This window comes from Erpetoichthys calabaricus, assembly GCF_900747795.2.
Source record: "Erpetoichthys calabaricus chromosome 1 unlocalized genomic scaffold, fErpCal1.3 SUPER_1_unloc_23, whole genome shotgun sequence".
NCBI classification, from domain to species: domain Eukaryota; kingdom Metazoa; phylum Chordata; class Cladistia; order Polypteriformes; family Polypteridae; genus Erpetoichthys; species Erpetoichthys calabaricus.
Window position 1 is genome coordinate 1,319,514 of NW_026261589.1, and position 25,472 is coordinate 1,344,985.

General features: G+C 41.9%; 1 long non-coding RNA gene across 1 annotated transcript; it reads right to left on the minus strand.

Moving 5' to 3' along the window:
• Positions 1–8,398: 8,398 nt before the first annotated feature.
• On the minus strand, positions 8,399–10,080 carry LOC127526381 (uncharacterized). The gene is made up of 3 exons (XR_007933963.1): positions 9,828–10,080; positions 9,583–9,734; positions 8,399–8,523 (listed from the first exon to the last, which is right to left on the minus strand). It is a non-coding gene; the product is annotated as an uncharacterized LOC127526381 (long non-coding RNA).
• Between the last annotated feature and the right edge of the window lie 15,392 nt (positions 10,081–25,472).

A 25,472-nucleotide genomic window follows, 5' to 3' on the forward strand; every position in this document is an offset into this window, starting at 1 on the left:
CGCCGGTTTGTACCTCGGTCTTCTGAGAGACCGGCACCCTTGAGTGATTTAACAAAGAAGAGGGATCCAAACATTGTGGTATGGACTAATAAGGCAGACGCTCCATTTAGTGACTTAAAGTAGGCTATTACATCAACACCAGTATTGAAAGCCTAATTTTTCACTAACTTTCATTCTTCAGATGGACGCTTTGGACACAGGCCTGGGAGCTGTGCTGAGCCACAGCAACAATGGTGTTGAACACCCCGTCATGTTCCTAAGCAGGAAAACTGTTGGATCGAGAGACCAGGAATGTGGCGGTGAAAAGGGAAGCCCTTGTGATTAAATTGGCGATTACACAATTGAGGTACTACTTCTCGGGCCTTGAATTTACTCTTGTTATGGATCATGCACCCCTACAGTGGATGTCCCTACACAAGGACTTAAATCCACGGGTCACCAGGTGGTTTCTTGTACTTTAGCCATCGTTTGTTGATCATAAGGGCTCTCTCCATACCAACGCCTAATGCACTTCCTCGAGATCACAACCTCTCGGTCAGGATTGCCTGACTTAATGGGTCTGGGCTGAGGGGGGATCTTGTCACACACGTGAACTGAATAATGATAGTTCCAAACTAGACCAGGGGGTGGCAGGGTGCACTAACTTTCTCTCTCGATCTTCTACAGGCCAACCATGGGAAATCCCAAATGGTTCCAGTACCTATGATGATGTCACTTCCAGTACCAATGACATCACTTCTGGTTCCAGTGCAAATGATGATGTTACTTCTGATCCCAATGACATCATTTCTGATTCCAACGCAAATGATGACGTTACTTCTGGTCCCAATGACATCATTTCTGATTCCAATGCAAATAATGACGTTACTTCTGGTCCCAATGACATCACTTCTGGTTCAAGTCCTGATAACTTAACTTCCAGTCTCAGCCTTTAAAGCCACCATCTTTATAGCCTTAAATCAGTTCTGTTTTGGACTCTGACCTGTGAACAACTCACAACAAATGTACCCACTTGCAGCCAGGGCATAATATACGGGTGGCTGCTCTAAACCTTTTTGATGTCTCTGGTTCATTCTTGTGGCACTTTGTATACATGTCAATTCTCTCATTACTAGGGGGCTCCGTCCCCTGCTCGCTTCGCTCGCCAACCCCTGGCATTGGGGCATGACAAAGAGTGAGATGTATGAATTAGATATAGAATAGTGTGCAGGTTTGGATGATGCCTATATAAATAAAAAATAGAGTGTTTGGCATAGAGTAATGTTTTATTGGAATATTTCTTTGTATACAAGATTAGTAGTAAAGATGGTGTCTTGTCTTTGAATGAGTCTTCCTTGGCATGGATCATTTATAACTTTAACTTTAATGTCAGATGAACGTCGAACACGTGAGAAGGCAACATAAAGTTGTCCTTGTCCAAAAACGGGTTCAGAGAGGTAGATGCCAACCTTGTCCATGGCTTGTCCTTGTGATTTGTTGATGGTCATGGCAAATGCAGGTTTAATGGAGAACTGTCGGCGTTTCAATGTAAAAGGTAAATCCAGGTCAGAACTCGTAAGGTCAATTCTAGGAATGAGAACAGTATTGTTAGCATGTGCTTCTGTAAGAACTGTTGCTTGAATAACACTGTTTTTAAGGGTAAGGTTGTGTTGTGGTCATCCGTCTGGGTTAATAGTGTTCAAATATTCTAAGGGGAAATTCAGATGTTCATTGTTGTCATCAGAGTCAACTTTGTCAGAACTTAGAAAGAGCCGTGTCTCTCCAGGAAGTAATGAAATGACCTGGTTATTAATGTGATTAACATTAATATTTTTTGGACATAATATAGTGCGTTTTGTTAACCACATATGCGAAAGCAGTATGGGCCATTGCCTTTTGGTGGCCTGATATGTACTCCGGTAGATGCAAAAGCAAATGAACTATTGTAGGATCTAATGCAGTTCATAAAGTTTTTACTTTCAGGCACATCGTTAGTTAGAAGCTTCTGTAGATATTCAGGATATGAATGTAAAGGAGGCAGTCTAATCTAAGCTTCTGTAGATATTCAGGATATGAATGTAAAGGAGGCAGTCTAATCTGACCCTTTTGACAACAACGTGTAAATTCATTATTTGTATTGCCAGTTGTTTCTTCTGGGAAGTTAAGTGAATGACAATGATTGCAAATGACATTTATTAATCCCAATGAATTTTCCTCAATAGTGGACTCATTATTGAAGGCGTTGTCTGGCGTTGATGTCTGCGACGGGCATGTTTTGCTTGTGGCGTTTGAGTGCCGCGTTGTTGCATGTCCATTATTTGTGACGTGCTATTTTGTAGTTTTAATTGATTCGCCTCCGCTTTCCCAAAAGTCCGTTTCAGTCTACGTCGTGCATTGTTTGTATCGAGCCTTGTCCATTTTTGTATGTCGGTCAGTTGAGCTTTCTGCTTTTGGAGTCTTGCTTGCTTGTTTTCTGGCAGGTCATATGCGCGATGTACACGTCTTCGTTCATTTATTCTGTCTATTCGCTCCCTTTTTTGTATGTCTGAGTCGCGAGCTCTTTCTTTTGAAATCGTGCTTGTTTCGATGCAGCACTTTGAGACGCGCGCTGTATGCGTCTACGTTCATTGTGTCTGTCCATTTGGGCACGTCTCTGTAACGGGGTTACTTGAGCTTTGCGTTTTTTGATCCGAGACATTTTTTCTCCCGGAGTTTCCGAAGCGCGTTGTATGCGCCCCCGTGTATTTTGTTGTTTCATTCGTGTTCGTGTGTTTTGTCCCGTTATCCGATCCGAATTGTTTTGTACCCGTGACCGTGTATGCATGACTTATTTGTTCCTCAGCGTGCGAAATATGGTTAAGTAATAAGGAGGATCGCACTCACTGTTAATATGGAGCTTTTTCTGTAGTTGAACGGTAAATAGTGCTTTATTGTAAGGAGATCCACCTATGCTGCCTAGTGTGAAGGTGTTGAGATGACGTATGTTTAATATGGACGTTTCCTTTAGATATGTGGCTTTGGGTGTCACTTCTTATTGATGTGGGGGGGGGGGGGGTGGGGGGAGGTGAGGATTGTTGTTGCGCGAGCGTCCTCTTTCTTTTTGTGTTCCAGGGGCTTGTTGAATCCCCCTCTTTGTGTGTGTCCCATCCGTTGCTTGTAGGGTGTGTGGGGTGGTTTTGTGTTCTTTTTTTTTTTTGTCTTCCATGGGCTTGTTAAATCCCCCTCTTGGTGTGTGTCCCGTCCGGTGCCTGTAGGGGGGGGGGGGGGGGGGGTGCCTTGCTGTTGTGCGCGAGCGTCTTCTTTTTTTTTGTGTGCTAGTTTCGTGTGCAATGGGTTTCGTGCTTTGCCTGCGTTTCACTACTTTTTTCTGTGCCTTTTCCTTTTTTCTGTGCTCGCGCCGCCTTATTTCTTTGACTCCTTTTTTCTGTGCTCACTCCTTTTTTCTGTGGTCTTGTCCGCCTCTCGCGGCCCCTCATTTCTTGGGGCGCCTGCACAGTACGTCTTTTTGCGGCTACGGCCCATGGCCGGATGTCCCTGCGTCCATCCGGTTTAGCATTCTCGGTTAGTAATATGGATTCTGAAAACCACATCTTTAATAGGAGTGTTCTGCAGATTCTCCTATTGATGTTATCACCACTTCACTTTCTAAATGGGTGTTCATTACTCATTTAGCTCATTTTAACCATGATAATTACTTTGGTGGCTCCCCTAAGATGAGACAAAAACCTCACGTGCATAAAGTCTTTAGCTGCATTAAGTCCTTATCTTTATATTTAATAATTCATTGCTACAACTTCATACAAGCATATTCTTGTAATAGATTGTAAAAATGATTATACATTGATTGAATTTTCTATACAAGCTACAGTAGCTAATATTACAGAGACTGCATAGACAACATCTCTTGCTCAGATGGCAAAGAGAAAAAGACACATTAGACATCTCTGCTCAAGTTTCCCAGGAGGCACATGGGAGACGCTGACATATGCTGGAAGAAGATTCTATGGTTCAATGAGGAAACAAGCTTTTTGGGCATCAGACTAAACCCCAGGTTTGGCATAAGCTAAGCACTGAAGCACACCATCGCCACCATTAAGTATGCAGAGGGCAGCATCGGGCTATGAGGAGGTTTCTCTGCAGCAGACCCAAGAATGTTTATGATAGCAGATGGGAAAATGAATGCAGCAAAATACAGAAACATTCTGCAGGAAAACCCAATGCAATGTGTAATAAACCCATATCTTGGGACAAGACTTGCTTTTCCAGAAAGACAACTATATAAAATAAAATGACAACTATATAAAATAATGAGCCAAAACTACACAGGAGAGGCTTCAGAACAGCAATGTTCATGTCCAGGAGTGGCCATGTCAAAGTCCAGATCTCAAATCACTTGACAACTTGTGGCTGGACTTGAAAGAGACTGATCACTCCTGAGCAGTTCAGTGAAAATGAATGGAGGGGAAATATGCAAAAGTGATAGAGACAGAGAGACCTGTGCACACAGACTCAAGGGTGTCATGGTGGCGAAGGGGGCATCTACTAAATACTGACTTGAAGGGCATGAAAACAGACACCATCACTGATTCTGTGTTTTAGATTTGTCATGAATTTAGAGATTGCAGAGATCTGTTTTCACTTTGACATCAAGAGTATTTTTCTGTTGATCAGTGTCCATAAGGCCAAATTTAATTGTATATTCTTTAAACTGTAAAAATGTCTGAGGTATTGAAGTCACCGAAAATATACCTGAAACACCACAGGAGGCAACATGAAATGAACAGGGTGGGTGGCTTGGATCACCAAACGATCTCTGAGTGAACAGAAAGATCACAGATTTCAAAAATGGCAGCGAGCGAAGTAAATGCACCATTTAAAATATGTAAAGCGAGACATTTCTCTTAACACAGCAAAGTTCATTCACTCAAAGTCAGAATACAAAATAAGGGCACAGGTAAAGGAAGTCAAACAGACATTATAAAGCAATTCATTTTTATTCTGCACAAACCGTATCATAGAGCACAGCATCTCAAGTTAAGAATACAATAAAAATCAACACAACAAAACAGGGCAATACAAGATCATTTGTGAGATGGACATCTAGAACAAATCTGCAAAGTATAAATATATACTGAACGATAAAATAAAACTACTGAAGGTCCAAGTATAACGAGTATTAAAATTACAGAGTCCAGCACCTGAGACATAAGTTAAAAAAAGAAAAACATCAATATGAATATCATTAAAAATATCAACTCAAGTGATAAAATGGAAAGAGTAATGTCACTGCTTAAAAAGTCAAATCATCAGTAGTTGGCTTAATAGACTCCATCAGTGATAAAACTTGTGTCAAGACTCGGACATTAATAATACAGAATAGATGTCATGTCACATGGTGGTAAATGTTAAGACTCAGACATTAACAATACAGAAGAGACGTCACGTCACGTGGTGGTAAATGCTCTTCACGATGGCAGCTCTGATTCAGATAAATGCACAGTGACGTTCAAGTTTTTGCTCCCTGCCACATGTTCTCCATTTTTGTATATTTGTCATAATGAATGGCTGCAGATCTTTACACAAAATGTAATATTAGATGACAGCAATCAGAGTAAAGGTGTAACACCGTTTATAAGTTGCTTCCTAAGATATTGAAGTAATAAAGTAGCCTGGTGAATTGTCTCTTTAGGGACTCCTGCAAAGAGCTGAGCAAAGATCCCTGATAAAAAGACACAGCCAGCCTTACTGAATCTAAACCTCACTTATTATGACAGTGAACTTGTCACCCTAAGGTTTCTAGAAGATCACTGAGTCTTGATCAAAGGAAATCTCAGAAGAGATAAAAAAAAAAACGTGAGTGAAATCAGGAAATCGTTAGCCATTCCTAAGTCTCTGTGACTCCACTACACCACAGTGACAGCCATCATCTCCAAACCAAAAAACATTCAGAAAAGAGCAAAATCTTCATAGGAGAAGCTGGCCTGCCAAAGTCCCTTAAGGACACAGCAATGCCTGAGTCAAAAAGTCACAGAGGATTCTAGAAGAAACATCCAAACACCCTCAGGCCTGTCTACCCTCCTCTAAGGTCAGAGTTCATGACTCTATGGTATGAGAGATGAAGAGTAACAGCAGGACTCATGGGAGAGCAGTAAGAGAAAACAACTCTGCTATCCAAGAGCAGCTTTGGTGCTCATCTCATAACTGCACAGAGTCACCTCGATCATCTTCACATCTCTTGTAATAAAGACAGACAAGAACTTTGTGGATGGCGCAGGTCCCTCTAGGTCTAGTGTCAAACTAACACAGCAATCAATGATAAGAACTTCATACCTACAATAAAACATGGGGCTGGCAGTGTAATGAAGAGGGGGGCTTTGCTGCTGCCTCAGTGTGTGAAGACTTGTCATTTTGAACCTTCTTAAGAAGAACGGCCAGTCCTCTGTCCATGACCTGAAGACAAGGTGTAGCTGGATGACACAGCAGGTCAATGCGCCACCACAATAAAGAAAACCTACAGCTGAATGGCTCAGAGGACACAGAGTTTCAGAGCCTCGTCAAACTGGCTGAATTTCCCCTTGGGATTAATAAAGTATCTACTCTATCTATCTATCTATCTATCTATCTATCTATCTATCTATCTATCTATCTATCTATCTATCTATCTATCTATCTATCTATCTATCTATCTATCTATCTATCTATCTATCTATCTATCTATCTATCTATCTATCTATCTATCTATCTATCTATCTGTACCTCACAGAAGTGCTGAAATGAAGAGTTTATACTCACAATACTCTGAATGTATCTGAATGAAAGCAAAGACCAGCGGGCTATCACTCCTCAACAGTAACGTCAAAGTCTGATCTCAAATTATAAATTAGAGTGTTTAGTTCTTATTTCTGGTGTTAAATTGCAACAACCAAGTACTGAAACTCTGGGGGCAATGACACCTTCACATCAGTCACAAAGGTGTTGGATAAGAACTTTGATCATTAAATAAAGAAAGCAGTAATTTAAAAACCATATTATGTGTTTCCCCAGGTTTCCTTTTTCTAATATTGCATTTTTGTAAAGGTTGGAGGCCATGCCTTATGTAAAACACGCAAAAGCAGTAAATACTAGGAAGGGGGTAGAAACTTAAGCAAACCCATATTGGTAACATATCTTAATTTTACTAAATGATGAAATGACTTACATGTGTTGCTTGTTAAACAAATGGAAAATTGTCTTATAAAAGTTAGGAACTGTGCATTTTCTTCTCATGTGTAAATGAAGCTTTATCATTTCATCTGTTATCTATGACCACTTGTGCAGTTCAGGGTCCGGGGGTCTATTCAGTCAGAACTGGGAAGAAGCCACAGACTAACACTGAGATTACAAGAAGATGTCAGCTTTCATTTCCTCCCAGTCCTGTATGTCGAGTATGTTGTCACTCACTACCTCTGTCACCTACATGACAAAGTGAGGTGACCTTCTGGACTCTGCTCAGACTAGTGGCTCTGTGATTTGCTGATGAAGTGATCCTTACGACTCCTGAAGACAGCGGCTCTGGCAGGTGGCTGGAACTCTTGATAGCAGTTTATTTACGAAGCGAAAATGCAGCAAACTCACAGACCCATCGATTTTTAATTTCACAACCTGTTATAAACATCCTATTCGTATTCAGCCGTATCTCCACACATCTTCCTTTGTAGTCATCACTGGCTCTCAAACACAAGAGGAGCTGTCAGGCTTTCTCCTGATCTGACTGACCTTGTAGGCTCACATACATCACCTGAATTCAGACACGTCACTGATGAAAGGCAACCAGTGTGTGCAGCAAAGAGGATTGTCTGTCAGTCGTGTGGCTCATTAACTGAACTTTCCATACTTACTGGACACGGGCAGTCCGGGGCAGGACTAAGCCATGGTGGATGAATTAAACAGAATTGTAAAGAACACTCCTAATAGAAACCACACACCTCAGCCGGGTGTTTAAGTTCAGAAAGGACCTTCTCACTTATTTACTTGTACTTTGGTTTTCTGCACTGTAAAGTGTTTGTCACTTGTAACATATTTCATTATTGTGTTCAGAGCTCTGTGACACAACATTCATGACTACATGTGTAAGGCCAGCATTACTGGCAGGATTAGGGAAAGGAGTCGGCAAATGTGAAGTCAGCAGTCATCGGCCATATTTATGTGATATTTAGGCAAAAAATGCTTTGTTATTCAATAATGTCAGAAAGGAACAAATTATTTTGATGTCCATTTATCTGTTTTATGCTATTAAATAAGATTGCAAACAGCTTGTTTGTCTCCTCTAATGACAGTAAAGTGTCACCTGTAGGTAAGCCCCCTTCTGCTCCTGCCTAATTCAGTTTTGTAGCTCATTCAGTCAAAGTGAGACGTCTCGGACTGAAAGGAGTCTTCTTACCTCTTGGATTTTACAGGCTCGCCGCCCATCCTGGTACTTTCCTCTACTTCAATGATATCATATCGGCCAAACCAAAAATATTTTGGATTACCTCCAATGATTTCAGATTGATTTTTCAAAAATTCCTGACAGGAAAACATGAAATAAAAAAGTTGATGAACAGTTTAGCTCGCATGTGTCCGTATTTGTATTGAAATGTCTTCTCTTAGTCACAATCAATCAAAAGGTTAAAATAAAACACATTTTATCTCTTTTTTTGCTTTAACATATACTGGCCTGAGTGTCCACTTATAAATGCAACGAACAGACAAAACTCTCATTGTGTCACCTGCTTTGATAATAAACAGAGCTATGGTGTCACTTCTTGTGTCACATGAGCAGTTGGCAGTGATGTCCAACACAAATAATGTGTCAGTGTGCTAACAGAGATACTGGATACTAAATACGACATCCCTGGGGGAAATCTCACAAAAACCCCAGCCCCCCAATGGATTTCAACCAATGACAGAATCTGCAGACATTTGTACTGATTTGGGTCTGAACAGGGGCCTATCACCTCAGAAGTTCAGTTCAGTAGCATTCTGTGTTTGATTTGAAGTGATGTAATGGTCACCTGGTGATTTTTCATGGAAAAATGATGAGCAAATCTTAAATTGCTTTATATCCTATTTATCTAGTGCATCACCAATGACCGTTTTTTTCATTACATATCTCCCAGATATCCAATCAAAAACCAGAAATGCATGTAAACATAATGTACAAATGGTAACTCTAAGAGCTCCTCATGCCAAGACAGAAGAAACATCAATCTAGGATTCATAGCACATCTGATGACATCACTTATAATGAATGAAGAAAGACGGAAAGAGTCCTCTGACAGAATCTTTACTTCCTCACATACGTAGTCGGCACAAAACAAAGGGTCATTGAGATTTTGTATAAAATGACAGTCACCCACCCTGGGCCTTTGAAATGCATTGACAGACTCTCCAGATCAATTGGAGGAATCTCCTAAAGAAAGACATTCCCGCTTTAATAACACACTGACCTGACTCAGCTTCAGCTTAGGTTTTCTGGGATTGTTCTTCTAATGCACTTTCATAGCTTTTTTTCCTGACAGTTTAACTTACAGTATGTAGTTTTTCAAGACAGTCATCTTAAATCCACCTGCATAAATGACATACCCACTCCTCTGAGTTTTCTATATTCACTAGTTGTCCACCCTTTGTCAGGCACCAATCATGGCTCTCATTCCAGGTCAGTGTCGTAATGGAGATGAAGTAACACTTGGAACCGAAGGGGATCCAGCCCACTTTACATAGCGGGCAAGTGTTTACTGTGTAAAACGAAACAAAAAGAGCAAATGACAAATGAGGGATTAGATGACCAAGGATCCCACCATCTACTCATCCTGCAGCAAAGCACTCACCATGAGATGTGTTTGTGCCATCACAGTAGTATTCCTGCAGTTTACTGAACTCTTTGGCCAGTTCTTCATGCTTCTTATTCAGAGCTACATACTGAGACTGCAGGGTATCTCGACTTTCCTGTAGATAACTGTTGTTTCTTTCATATTTGGACTGCAGGATAGCATGAGCCGCCAACAGAGCACTGTTGTTACTGGTCAAGTTGTAATATGCAATTCTTAACTCTTCCAGTTCTTGCTCCTTGTGATTTAATGTTATGAAATCTGAGGAAAACAATTAATTTCATACAACAGGTAACCATCTTTTACACTTGAGTTAAGAATGCTACCAGTTTTTGGTTGATAAAGAACCACTTGCCATGTTTTTTGCTTGTTTTACTCCATCAGAGTTTGTAACATCAGATTGACGATTGTGCCTTACTAGTTTTCAGTGTGAAACAGCAACTCTGATTTTCAAATTTATTTTAATCAACATATAACTGGTATGAACACGCTGAGATACACTTTATTTGTACCTTGTTTTAAGGCTCAACATCCGGGGCTCCCACCTGACTTCAAACAGTCCAGATGACCCCCTAGTAGGTCTAACAGCATGTTTAGCGACTAAGCAATGTGCAGCAGCAATTATAAAGACAAATAAGGACAATGTGCTCAAATGATATAATGCACTAGTGAGACCACATCTGGAGTGTTGTGTGCAGTTCTGGTCACTGCAGTAATAATTATAAAATAATGCATTTTATTTATATGGCACCTTTCCCATCCTCAAGGCACTTATAGAATATAAGAAAGAATGACAGGGTTTACAGTATCTAGCATTGTACAAACTCAGATAAAGAAGATTACGACAGTGAATTCAGTACAAGAAAGACATAGCAGCACATGAAGCTGTGCAGAGGAGAGCAACCAGGTGCATCATGGGACTGAAGGACATGTCGTAGTGTGACAGACACAGAGAGTTAAACCTGCTAGTCTGAGCAGAGGACATCATGTGGCAACCTCATCTGGGTTTGTAAAATCCTCCAAGGCATTAATAAAGTAAATCCAACAGAGTTCAGAAGAGTGAATCACATACTCGAGAACATCAGGGGAAATTAAGGGGATGTGCATCTAAAACTGAAGCCAGGAAGTTCTTCTTTACACAAAGAGTTATGGGACTCTGAAACAAACATCTGAGACATGAAATTAAAGCAGAAACCTCAACAACCTTTAAGAAAAATCAGGATGAGATGTTGGGACAGCTTAGCTATTAACTAAACAAACGGGTCTGGTGGACTGAAGGGTCTCCTCAAATTTGTCAAATTTCTTATGTTTCTACTCCAGCAATTTCTCTCTACTGTCTTCATTTTTAACATTAGTGACATCTACTGAGAGAGAAGTTAAAGAGGCCAGTCAAACATTTTGTGTAATGCTTATTTTTGTTATTGTTTCTTCAAAGGAATAAATGGTAATTTAGTGCACATTACATGATAAATACATAAAACGACATAACAACACAGAGAAATGCGCTCATCTGCGAATCTCTGCAGGTCTTTACAAGTAAAACATAAATTAGGCTGGAGGAGGCGGTAATGTGGACACCGGAGGACAGCAGTTTAAAGAGAGGGAATGGAGTCAGGAGACGGCACAGACAGATAACAGTAAGACAAATATTTAAATAAGTAAAGAATGGGAAAAGTGGGTTGTTTATTGCTTATATTTTTACATATATCATTTTTTGACCTTCTGTAAAATCATAGTTTCCCCTTGGAGACAAATGAAGTATAATCTAATCCATTATTCTAAAAGAACTCTCATGTTAACTAAAGTTAAATATACAGTGATTACTGCCACTGTTTAGTGCAGGGCTACAGCATAGCATCACAGAAATAAACACAGCATATCTCATATAAGAGAAGTTTCAGATATTAAATTAGGATTATCGCACAGACATAATACAGCATTGTAGCTCTTAGCTAACTGCCCTGAAGATGGAGGGGCTGGATGCCTGACTGATACTGACCTGACACACAGAGACGCAGGCTCTGCATTCCACAAGTTTCAAGAAGGTCTGCACTTCATCCATCAAGGCTGGGAAGATTCCAGAATGCAGAGGACCACATAAACATGAGTCCCAGGCAGAAGATGAGGATGACTTTTGGTGGACCGCTGGGAGAGAGCATGTCAGTATGGAGGACGATCAGCGATCCTATCTGTGCTACACGATGAGGATGGCACAAGAGGAGCGGCTCGTAAGAGTGGGAATGTGCAGTTATAAATGTTAGGCTTCATGAGCTGTGGGGGGAGATTATTACTTTAACAAACCCGTTGTGGGGCTTAACTGCTGATTATGATGTGTGTTAGCCTCTGAATCTTAATATGTATAACGGCATATTTAACATGAGAGTGGTTTTAAATATTAGCTGGTCACACGCACCTGCTTTATAACTAGTTTATGAAGGTTTACACTACGGTTAAAATGTAGAAATGGTAAAATATCTTTGCCATTAATGTTATTCCCAGCTTAATTTATGATATTAGGTGTCACATACGCTTATCAGAGGATCACCGTCCAGGTTTATCGGAGGTAAGCGATACCACTGCAGGGCGAGAGGGGGTGTGGCCGCTAACGTTGTCGTCTGTTTAGTCACCCACTGAAGTAAGAAGACGCCCCCTGAGGGTAATTGATGCTGCCCCCTAATGGCTGGGGGACTACAAAAGAGTGGACACCACAGAGAATGGCGTCTTATATCAGATCAGAACTGTGAGCAGCACGGAGCTCCTAAAGACGACCCACACCACTGAGTTGATTTTCATTATAGAAGTCAAGATGGTTCTCCTTTCTTTTGCTTACATGATCTGTATATGTTATCAAATATTCTATTTGTTTAAAATTATTTACATTTGGATTACACCGAGTAACAGGGGTAACCGAGCTGGCACCCCAAGACCTCCTCAATGTTTTCAGTGTCTTTCCAATCATCTATATATAGTGAAATACAGCTGCACTTATTTATTTATCCATCCATCCATCCATCCATTGTCCAACCCGCTGAATCCGAACACAGGGTCACGGGGGTCTGCTGGAGCCAATCCCAGCCAACACAGGGCACAAGGCAGAAACCAATCCCGGGCAGGGTGCCAACCCACCGCAGGACACACACAAACACACCCACACACCAAGCACACACTAGGGCCAATTTAGAATCGCCAATCCACCTAACCTGCATGTCTTTGGACTGTGGGAGGAAACCGGAGCGCCCGGGAGGAAACCCACGCAGACACGGGGAGAACATGCAAACTCCACGCAGGGAGGACCCGGGAAGCGAACCCGGGTCCCCAGGTCTCCCAACTGTGAGGCAGCAGCGCTACCCACTGCGCCACTGTGCCGCCCGTTTATTTATTTATTTATTTATTTATTTATTTATAATCTGCCTTTACATGAGCACATACTTTGATCCATGACACCAATATTTCAGTCCTGTGGACTCACCGAATGACATGTTTTCAAAGTAGCTCTTTGCCAGTGCACTCTGCTTTGCACATCCAGCCTCAGGCCACTGAATGACATCACAGGGTCCTCTGACGTGAGCAGCCAGAGAGAGACCTGCCACTGGTGGTCTTCAGCCAGACTTTTCTCCTTCAAACCCCAGCGTTATTGTCATAAACTGAGCGGAGCTTCAAACCTTCCTTTAATTGATAAGGAATGGGCTACGAGCCACCACACCTACAGCCAGTCCCAGGTTTTAGATGTCATTTTAGTTCTGTCTCAGGATGAGGAATCAGTAGGCCATGAAGGCAGAAGAAAAAAGGATCAAGACATGAAATATTAAAAATAAAGCAGTTACTAAGTAACAAGGTCTTGTAATCTTTGATGAACACAAAAGTGTGATGGCAGCTTAAATGTCATTGTGGCGATTGTGTCACTGACTGTGACTTTCAATGTGCGCTGCTCAACCAACAGAATAATGAGATTAGGCAACAAAACCACAAAGTGTTGGCACCCATCGAGAAACAACATGGCATCACAGCCAAATTAAATCATCACATTAAAATTCCATAATAATCCATAAAACAAAAAGGTGAAACATTTCAAATAAGCAGACATCACAACTTTCCTCCAGACGCTCCTGTCTATGAATATAATGTAGCGGTCACTTGATGGGTAGGCAGGGGAAAGAAACGAGGAAGCTCAAAGGAGACGTTTCCTCAAGTGTGGTGGATTATTAACCCCTGAGACAGCCATCCTCTGAGCTTCAGTTTCTGATTCTTTCTTTTGTGTTTTCTTCTTTCATTTTCCTGAGTTTTGTAGTTGGTTTATTTTTTCACTCATTTTGATTTATTGCTGTTCTCTAAACTGCCTCTATATGACCCTCCGCCTGCATTTTGACAAATCATTTTGGTATTTGGACTCATAACAATAAATGTCTTCAATAAATCTCCTTGCTGTGTTCACGTGAGCTCGTTCAGATTTCTGTTCCCCTTGAGTTTTGCATAACTTGTGCCATCTCACTGAGAGATAAGCTGGCAGCTCCGCTTTTTTGTCTGTTAGTTGAGCACTGGGAGGCTGCGTTACAGGCATTGTCTTTACTTGTTAAAAAAATAAAAAAACAACTTCATTATTTCAGTTGTTGTAATACAGGTGTCAGACAAATATACAACACGAATAACAGTAATAAAGGTCTCTTCTGGATGATAGGCCATTGATCATGTCTACTTGTGTAGGACATCAAAGGATTCTGCTCTTTACTGGATACAACACCTACAAGGAAATGTCTCTGCACTGGAAGATCTTTAGTTGGTCAAAATGATATCAAAGTTCATCAAGATGGTGGAAGGCAGCAGCAAAATGCAACAGTCTACTGTATGTTGGTCAGACTTCATGGATCATGCAGCTCTTATGGGATAATCCAGGAGCAGAGTAGTAAGGGGACAGGAGAAACACCCTGATACATTTCTGGACTTCTGACTAACCAGATGTGTTTTCTGATTACAAACCCACAGCACCAGGTGGTCTTCATGGTCCTCCTTTAAATAACGGAGTCTCGGTGAGGGAAGGTAGGAATGGGAGGCTCTTTGGATATTTGTATCTGGAGGCACATTTATTGGCAGATGGGGGTCTTGATTTGTACCAAGGAGAATACCGGGGGCCAGACATCAAAGATCCTCTAAGGAGTGAGAAGTGAGAAGTGTTTGTTTTAGTTTAAGATAAATCAGGCTTTGCTCAAGGATCTTTTATGTTTGTTTAAACCCAATGAAGCATGAACTCCCTAAGCCTTGTTATTATGATATTTAATGTTGCTCCTCTTTAGAGAGTATTTGACTGATTTTTGTTAAGGAAGCTTATTTATATGGAAAATGATAAGTGCTGGAGGTAATTTATTGGTTATTGTCATGTCAGAGGCTCACCCTCCAAGTTCTTCCCAGGTATATGATGCCATCCCTGGGCTTAAGGGAGCGCTGTGGCTAACTGTCTTGTCCTTTTCTTTCACCAAAGTAAAGAGAAAACACCCAATGAGAGCAACTGACTGCCCCTTCTGGTCCCTGGGCTCTAAGAACTTAACATCCCTGATGGAAGTGTCACGTCTATCCAGAGCGACCAGAGCTAAGGAGCTCCGTGACCAGCAGACGGCAGACAAGAAAGTCTGATTAATACCAGCTACTTTATTACTGTGGCAATAGTTGTGTTTCCTTTTACACCATCGAGAGTTTGTTTCTGTTTGGACTTAGAAGTAAACAGCGATGGCCGGGTTGGCACCCCAGAAATTCTTCTTCCTTTGAGCCTGTTATTCCTTCAGATGACCCCACTATGTACACTGAATTACAGCCACATGATTAGCTGTTTTGAGGTAATGAGCAAGTCCTCCTAGTAAAGGGGCCAACAACTGCACATATAAGAAATACACAAAGCATTCACATCTCCTTAACTTTTCAATTCCATATCAGTATGAATGATACTTACAGTAAATAGAAAAGAATATGGGACTGGCCACTAGGAGAACATAGAAAATCAACAGCATCTTCAGCAGGTTGAATTTTCTTTCTGATCTAACTTGAGGCACTGGAGCTGGAAGAAAGGCAAGGTGGAGTGAGATCAGAGAATGAAGAGCACATGAACTACCTGATGTAGGACAAAGTGGGCATTGCCCATTCTTCTAGGCTTTAGTGGCCCACCAGGCCTGTTAAGGTGGCAGATTTAATAGACGTCCAGCTGTGCCATCTCCCCTTACATCAAAAAATAAGTGAATGATCCCCACCAGCATCTGCGTGTAGTTCATCTGATGATGAAGGTGGAAATCAGACATCTTTGCAGAGGCCACTCAGAAAATGTCTTGAGTGACAAGGCATGAAATGGACACAAGCAACAGCAAAGAGCTGTAATTCAAGGAATGAGAAGTGGGACAGACAGAATAACTTGACTATGAGCAGGTCCTGATTTTGTAACTAGAGGTGACTTTAAAGCAATCATGAGATGTTAGAATTCCTTTTTAAAAATGAGCTGCACCCACGTATTCTGTCAGAGAGCCTCACACACACTCACTGATCTCCATTCTGAGGGGACCCAAGACACCCACTCTCCAAAATGACTGAAAATCTCTAGAATGTCTCACTTAAAGTTAAAAGCTGTGAACTGACAGCCACCTTCTTTTTGTGGATCTGAAACCACACCACCTGGTCCTTCAGAAGAGGTCACCCACATGAAACTAAGCATCTTCAGGCCTGGCCAGTACTTGGATGGGAGACCATCTAGGAAGAGCTTGGGTTGCTACTGAAAGAGGTGTTGGTGAAGCCAGCAGGGGGCGCTGACCCTGTGGTCTCTGTGTGGATCCCAATGTCCCAGAGCAGCGACACGGACAATGCTCTGTAAAAATGGTGCTATCCTTCGAATGAGATGTAAAACCGAGGTCCTAACTCACTGGGATCATTCAAGACCCTGAGCATTCTTCACAAAGAGTGGGGTGTATCCCGATGTACAGGCTAAATTGCTCTCTGTAGGCCTATCATTCTGACCCCCTAATCATCCCCTGTCTCTAATTGGCCCTCTGTCCCTCACCTCTTCAACACCTAACAGCTAATGTGTGTGTGGTAAGTGTAGTGGTGCAAAAATGGCTGCCGTCATATCATCCAGGTGGATGCTGCACATTAGTTTGACTTATAGTTTCACTATGTAATATGTTTTGAGTAGTGAGAAAAGCACGATGTAAATTGTAAAAAAGGAATTATTATTATTATTATTATTATTATTATTATTATTAATGTCTCAGCCAAGCCAAACTGTGGGCCAGTGGACTAAAACCATTAAAAAGTAGCCGTTACTTCAAGAAGGGAATTTCAGTATCTAAACTCTTGTGCCTCTAACAGTAACGCTCTTCTCTATGAAGCTGCACACGACACACCAAAGGGCCTAACAGCAGAAAGGACGATGAGAAAGCAGCACCACAGAACACCACAAATGAAGGACCCTGAGCAAAAAGAAAGAGTGGACGCCAACCTAAGAAGAATCCTCCACATGAACCCGGGGCAACAAGAAAGTAACAACTCCACAAAACAGCAGACATCATCCATAATAACTTCGTTAAGCATCATTAAACTATCTATGTGTGCCAAGATAAATTAAAACTTGAACTTCCTTATATGTTGGTCTGTCTAGTCTGGCTGGGTCCTGTCACACAGATTACCATACTTTATATACGCAGTTATCATATTTCTATAATCCTTGTGTTCATCAATACTTTTATTATTCTGTTTCTTTAAATAAGTGGGCTTCAATGTAACAGTCAGAGACCCTCATCCTACGACAGAGGAAGGTAAGGTAAATAAAGAAGATGCCTTCCCAAATGATTTGATCAATTGCTGAGTTAAATCTCTCCTCCTTTCCACATTATTCTGATTGTCCCTGGCTGGTCAGTTAAAGTTCATTTTCCTTTCCTGCACTGGTGTCCCACCATCAAAGGGGCCATTAACTGGTCTCCCCTTCATTCCCACTTGCTGTTGTCACATCGACATTCCTGTTCTGTCTCCTCATATCCGTATTTTCTTGTCCATGATGACCACGTCCAGATCTTAGCACAGGCTCACCTGATTATTATCATCACAACATCAGCTTACTTGTCACGTGTTTGCATTTCATGGTTAATAACTTACCTGTCACTTGGCACAGAACTGTTCAAATTTATTACTACCTTCACAAAAGTGGATTCAGTCTACAAACTGGTGAAAACACTAAACCTGCTAATGGATTTTTATTTTATTTAACTTTTACTTTTTATTAATTTATAGGATTGTTTTTTTTTTCTTAATTTTACCTGAACAGCTGACAATGTGTGATATTGTGAAATTGCCAGAATAACATTTTGAAATACAGTATGTTTCCCTTCTCTTTCTCTTGTTCTCTCTCTCAGAACAGATAGCTGACAGATCAGACTCTCTTTGTTTTAGGGTCAGACGCGGACTCTCTTTGTTTTAGGGTCAGACGTGGCATACTGTGCTCTGATGGCTGTCAAGTTTAATTCTAAGCGCTGACAATGCTCACTCTCTCCCTCATACTCATAGTCACAGATGCTGTTTTGTGCTGCTCTCCACTGTAGGTGCCAACGTGGATGGCCTGACATTACTTAAGGCCTACCTGGACAAGAAGCCATAATGGAAGGATTTGGATGGCCAGGCGTCCCGGACACTTTCGTTGCAGGTACCTTTCCTGGCCAGAAAGATGCAATGGAAGGATAGGACAAGACTGTCTCTAGGGACCATCTATTTCCCAAGTACGCCAGGTAGCAGCATCCCTTGGGTTGAGCACCCATCTGTACACCGTGAGTGCATCTTGGGAATGGTAGTCCTGATGATCTGCCTGTAACAGTGTGTGGGTGCCACCAGAGAGGGAGCTGAGGGGAGATGATTCACACTTCGTAAGGAGGATCCACTTGACTCAGAAGTGCTTCTAGGGTGTAATTGTGTGGCACCAGAAGTACTCCTGGGTCTGGCATTAAAGAAGTCAGTAGACCTCATCCAGGAAAGCTGGACAAGAATGGAGGAGATTTCTCAGATTTAGTCACCAGTGTGGAACACGAAGAGGGAGAGCTGTGACGGGTTCACTCCTAGTCTTTAAAAGCGTTTGCCTAAATTAATAAACAAGAGCACAACTGTGTCTTACAGCAAGAAAGAGTGAGGAGACTGTTCATCTACATGAAAAAAATAAAAATCCTTAATTCATTTGGGGGAACAAATAAACTGGGAATCTCACTGAAATGGCTCACTGCAAGAAGGTGAAGCACACAATTCATTCATTAACATCAGCACATCCATTCTTCTTCCTTACACTTTAAAGATTTTCAAAACACCATCATAAATAAAAGTACTACTTGGTCTTCCCTTGACAAAATATTAATTTTCTTTATTTGAAGTATAAAGTAGGTCTACAGAGCCCACCTGTGTCGCCATCTGCTCCACTGACATGTGGTGATTCTTCTATGGTACTGAAGTCGTCAGCGTGTTTCTCTGACACTCGGTAAATTTCAGTCATCATTATGAACGCTGCAGAGGGACAGAAAGAGAAAGAAGTTCCAGTTATTTCTAATCCAGCATTCAGTTGTTTTTCTGAAATCTTCTTACTTCAGGCAGATCAGCTAAGCAGAGATCACCAAATACACACAAAGCTCAAGTAGGAGCTGAAAAATGAAATTGTAAAAAGCCTTGTGCCTTTCCAAAAAACAAGAGCTCATGATTTGTTGTGTAAGAAATGAGTGAAGTGTTACCAAGGTGCCAATAAGATGAACCAGGCTGTCATTCCTACCACACTCCTCACTGCAATGAAGCCACTCAGAGGCCGACACGCCTGTTTACCTTGTAATTCTGCTACAAGATGTGCCCGCTGTGCCCACTGTGCCCGCTGCGCCAGTGACTGAAGTTCTGACCAGTGCAACTCACACAGATATTCAGACTTGGAAATAAGAAGGAGCCGTCCAGGATGATGATGGGTTATGGCACCACTTACAGACTAAAAAGTCTTTCCTGCCCAAGTCTTCCTTTCCAGCCTTTGTGAAGATTGCTCCTGGATTAGATTAAGCTGCTAAAGACACAATGGTGGCACATGTGGAGAGAGGTGCAGCCACGGTAGGGGTTTGGGTGGGGGCTCTGGAAACTTCACTCAGACAATGGGCCACCTTTAATTAACTCAGTGATCCATCATTTAGCCAAATGGCTACAGGTTGACCTAAAACACTATTGTGCATATCACCCACAGAGTGGTGGCATGGTGGAAAGGACCCTTCAGATGTTGAAACTGAAATTAGCTAAAGTATGTGAGGAAACTGACCTTTCCTGGCCAGACGCCCTTCTGCTTGTTCTGGCTGTAATGTGTGGCAGGACCCACCACCAAACAGGACTGTCGACCCTTGTATTGTTGACAGGTCGGGCAATACAGGTCCCAATGCCTGGAGGGCGGGTTGAGCTGGAAACCATTGATGGGGATCTCTTGTTCTTTTCTGGCCTTCAAAGAACACTGAAAGGGGTGCACTCCCAAGTAAAAGAGTCCTGAGGTGTGACCCCCTCCAGTAAGGCTACAGATGAGAGAATCCACCTTGGCGATTGGGTTCTGATCTGAGATACTCGTCGAATGCATTGGCACCAACCCTGCTGGTGAGGTCCGCACCAAGTCCTCCTGGTTACCCCTCATGTTGTAAAGGTTAAAGGTGTCGATTCCTGGATTCACTGTCCCACTGTAAGAAGATCTGTTTGGGAAGGTTAACATGAAGATAAAGGCAATAATCATTGTGTGCATGATATGCACCATCCTATGGACTTGTATGCTGTGACGGTGGTCTGAACTCAACCTGGTGCATGGCGCGAAGGGAGAACCGTCCCTGGTGATGAAATATCTCACCTGGATGGACAATACTTGGTGATGAATAGAACTGAACTGCTTTAAAGAACAGATTGCTGTCTCCTCATCCTTCGTAATGTGATGTCAATCATGATGTTCAACACTAGGATGGTCCTTCGAGACTCCCCTACAAATCTAACAGCCCCTTCTCTGAATGATCTTAATGCTTCCAGAGTTTTCCTTTGTCATATTACTGATATTGATGACATGTAAGACAGTTACAGTTCAAAGGGAGGAAGTGTAAGAGTTGAATTTGAACCCTGGTCCATTGTGCACCTGGCATGTGCTTGAGTCTCATATCCGTCTGAGCTTATGCTTAAAGGCTGATGCTGTTATTTTATTATTCACTATGATACATGCATTTTTTAGTTATTTTATATAAAGCTTAAGGAAGATGTTATATTTGAAGGTATCATCATTAATTGTTCTGTTGTTATGTGCTAAATGTTTCCTGTTGGTAGCAGACATACTGTATGGTGCAGAACATAAAGTGAACGCGTTTCCTTTTGCACTAACTGTACTTTTATCTCTTGGGAAGTCACACACTCCCAGTCCACCTGGTGGGCGGGGCTAATTGTGTTATTTAAGGTATCGACGTCTGTCACGTCCTGTTAGCCACTGAGTGTAACCAATCAGGTTCAAAGTTTTCTGATTATGTAATGAACTCCTTGGAATTGTGATCTAATCAATGAAGTGTATAAACAGAGTGCAGAGGACGCTCTTTTCTTTGCAACACTGCAATGTGTTGGCTCTGAGGTTAGGGATCTGCACTGGCAATCGGAAGGTTGCCGGTTCGAATCCCGTAAATGTCAATAGGGACTCTGCTCTGTTAGGCCCTTGAGCAAGGCCCTTAACCTACAATTGCCAAGTGCTTTGAGTGGTGAGAAAAGCGCAATATAAATGCAAATAATAATAATTATTATTATTAATAAGATATGCTGTTGCCTCTTGCAAGGTTTAGATAAAGAACAATGATTGACGCGTTCTCCTGCCCGTGTTTTATTGCTTACACTGGGGCATTCCAGTGGGGGGTGACCATTAAATAACATTCTTCCATAGGTAGCATGGCATTCATCTTAAAGAAATAGCATAAAGGATTAATAAATGTCAGAAACCTTTACAGAAATATCATGAAACCAGATAAAGGTGAAGGGAACCACAGAATGTACTGGAAGATGACTAAGAGGTGACAAGAAATCAGCAGATGTCCTGTGAAGAACCAGAATGGAGAGTTGTGAGGTGCACAAGGGTGGTGACTCAACTCAAAGATAGAAGAAGAAGCAGAATATAATACAGTATAATAGACGTTTATTTTATATAAATCATTTGGGTGTATACCAACCAGAGTGTATAATGTATTTATTGACACTGTCTGTAAATTCAGTAGTTTATAAAATGAACTTCTGTTCTTTCTTTCTCTGATCATTCTAACCAGGCTGTAACAGACGGCTTTTGATGAACGCTCCCTCTAAGACATTTTACTGAGGAGTAATTAAACGACACCATGGACAGCTTTTCTCCTGCCTGATTACTGATTTGTCCTGTTTGAGGACGTTTCTTTCTTTAATAAGATGTTATATTTCTACCACAGTTTTTGACTCCCAACGTTAAGCGTTCTTTTCCGTGGAGGAAACTCCCAGCAGAATCACAAAAGATGGCGGAGCTGACGATAGTAAATTAGAACGGACTTGTACCCATCTGCACGGGACACCCCGTCTGTCGGACCTGAAACGGTAGGAGGAGGCGAGTTCATTTGTTCTTTTGGGTTAGATCTCGAGCCGTTAGATAGGAGTGCTTGTCTGGAGTTACGATAGTTTTAGTGTAGTTAGGTTAAGAGGGAGTGACTCGGTTTACCTGAGTGATTTTTTTCCCTCTAGAGAGAGCATAAGTCATAGTAAGAAAAAGAACTGGCCATTAAAATAGGGTTAGGATTAACTGAGACTTGTGGTCTTCAGTTCGAGTGGTTCAGTTAACTTTTGGAGACTTCTGGTGACTCTTGGCGTCCGTTCAAGCAGTTTAAGTGGAGTTCGCTTCACGCACATATATATAATGTCTGAGACCAAAAAGGCATCACATAGATTTATGGATATAATGCGAATATAACAGAGGGATAAGTGCAATTTGATTGATTGGTTATTTATTTATAAAAGCACATTTAAAACAACAGTGGTTGCGCCAAAGTGCTGTACAAAGAACCTTTAAAATAAACACAATGCAAACAATGATACAGAAGCAGATTAATAAAACAACCAATTCTAACATCCACCACAATCCCATCATATACCATGAAAGACAGAAGAAAACAAGGAGGTCTTAAGAAAACCTCGATGGAGGATGAAGACCTGATGTGGAAAGGCAAGTCATTCCAAAGCCGTGGAGCAGCAACTGAGAGAGCTCGGTCTCCTCTGGACTTCAGCCGAGATCTTGGAGCTACGAAGAGAAGTTGTGCAGATGACCTCAGCGCTCTTTGTGCCACATAGGGGTGAAGGAGGTCTCAGATATATTTCGGAGCGAGACCATGAAAGGCTTTAAAAACAAACAGCAAGATTTTAAAATCAATCCGACACCTCAGCGGTGGCCAGTGGAGAGAGAGGAGCTAAAATGGGGGAGATGTCATCCTTTCTCTCGACCCCATTAAGAATTTCACTGCAGTGTTTTAAACAAACTGAAGGCGCGGCAGAGGACCGACATATAAAGAATTACAATAATCTGGTTGAGATGTAATAAAGGCACGAATGACTGTTTCCAAGTCCTTCTCTGATAGAAAGGATTTTAGTTTAGAAATGTGCCTCAGTTGGTAGAAACTGGACTTTACTACCATTGCGATTTCTTTTTCAAAACTTAGTGTCGACTCGAAGATGATACCTGACATCATTGTGAATCGTTGCTGCCAAAGATCCTAACTGAGTGCCGATTTCAACAGATATGGTAGGACCAAAATGATGACTTCTGCTTTATTTTCGTTTAATTGTAAGAAATTTTATGCCATCGAATATTTAATATCCTCAAAGCATTTAAGCAGCTTTTTGCAAATGAAGTGATGTCAGAATTGACTTTGAAGTACAGCTGCATATCATCAGCATAATAATGATACGCAGCATCACGTTTGTAAAAGATGACCCTCAAGGATAAAGAGAAATGGAATTTGAGGTAAAGGAAAGGGTTAAAAGTAGAATAAGACAAGTGTATAATAGAACTAGTAAGAACAAGAATAAGGCTACGACGAAAAGGTAAGAGTGTGTTGTCATTGGTGTGGATTGTAAGGTTTGTGTTCACCGTGTAGTGATCGTGTGTTCTCTTTGTGGTCGAGTAGACTCTGCGGCTTGGGCTTCTAGAAGTCGGAGCAGGACTCGAAGATGACGTCATCAGCGGCTGTCAGCTGTTTCTTTGTTCTCATCATCAAAGTGAGTGAGGGCGGAATGTAAAGGTTTTCTATCAGTTTACATCGGAAAAAGAAGAGAAGTTTAACTGTAGCAGCGCTTGAGAAATCGGTACGTACGGAAATTGGTTGAAAACAAAGGGGGATTGGCTAAAACAAAAACTTTAAATACAGTACTTAGATCTTAATTCGCAGCGAAGTTGCACAATTGACGAAAGAGCGCAAGCGAGAGACTGAGAGTTGTCAAGAAGGGAAATTGAGAGGATGGAAAATCACACAAAGAAACAGCCAGCTAGCTGAGAGGGGTCATCACAGTCAGGGGTCCCATGTGGAGCGAAGGATCAGCGCTCGAGGGACTGATCACTACCACTGATGATATGAATGAGAGGTTTCGATGGTAGAGGAATCCGCCCTGGGGATTCGAGGGACGACTGCCTGTACGAGAAGGAAGACCGGAGGTAGTTATAGGGAAAGGAAGCCTCGTGAAGCTTTGAGGTTTTCTTTCTCTTTGTGCTGAAAACGAGTCGAAGCTTTGAAGTCTCAGCTCTTTTATGAACAGCGACATGTGGTGGTTAACTGAGGTTCTGAGTCTGTGTTCATTTTATTCTGCTAAGGTCCTTGTCCATTTATGCTATTTAACTTTTGAACTCCGTTTTCCGCTGTTAGTCGCCATCTGTCACCAAAGCTCTTCAAATCTCTCTCCTCACAATCCCACAATGTTGAATTAGAATAATGCATTTTATACAGGCTGTCTGTTAATTTAGCGTCACAGCTGTCAAATCGACGAAACGCCGTCAAACCAATAAAGCGCGCTGTGAAGCTCTGATGACGTCACGGGTCATGTGACTGCGGTGTTTTGCCACGAGCTCCGGCACAGAGATTCGACTCACTACTCTTCAGATTGACTGACACAAGCTTCGACGCTTCGGTATGATTTCCCCATCTCTAACGGGAGGACAACCGACCCCGGGTGGTCTGGCAGACCCCGGCGGAGGCAGCTAAAACGGGCGTCGGTAGCGTGAGGACCGCGGCGGTTACAGTCTCCCCAGCTGTGCAAGCCTTGGGTGAGCTTAGAGCTTGGGAAGGAGCGGTGCTTGGCTGGTGTGACCCCCGTGTCTACTTCAGGATTTTAGTCTCGTTTTAGCCTTGTTTTAACCGTTTGAGATTTTTTTTTTTTTTATCTTTTTATCGAATGTTTATGTACGGACATTTCTGATTTATGGAGATTTTAGTTGAACACTGTTTCGTTTTGACTTTTTTGGCAATAAAAGCACTTGTTCCTTTTACGCCATCCCCTTGCTCAGGCTGATTTGTCTCCCTTGACCATCTCATCTGGTTACATTGCTGACGGTGGTGAGTTCGAGGGCTTCTGAAAGGGAAGAGGGAGCGTGGAGCAGGACCAGCATCGTCA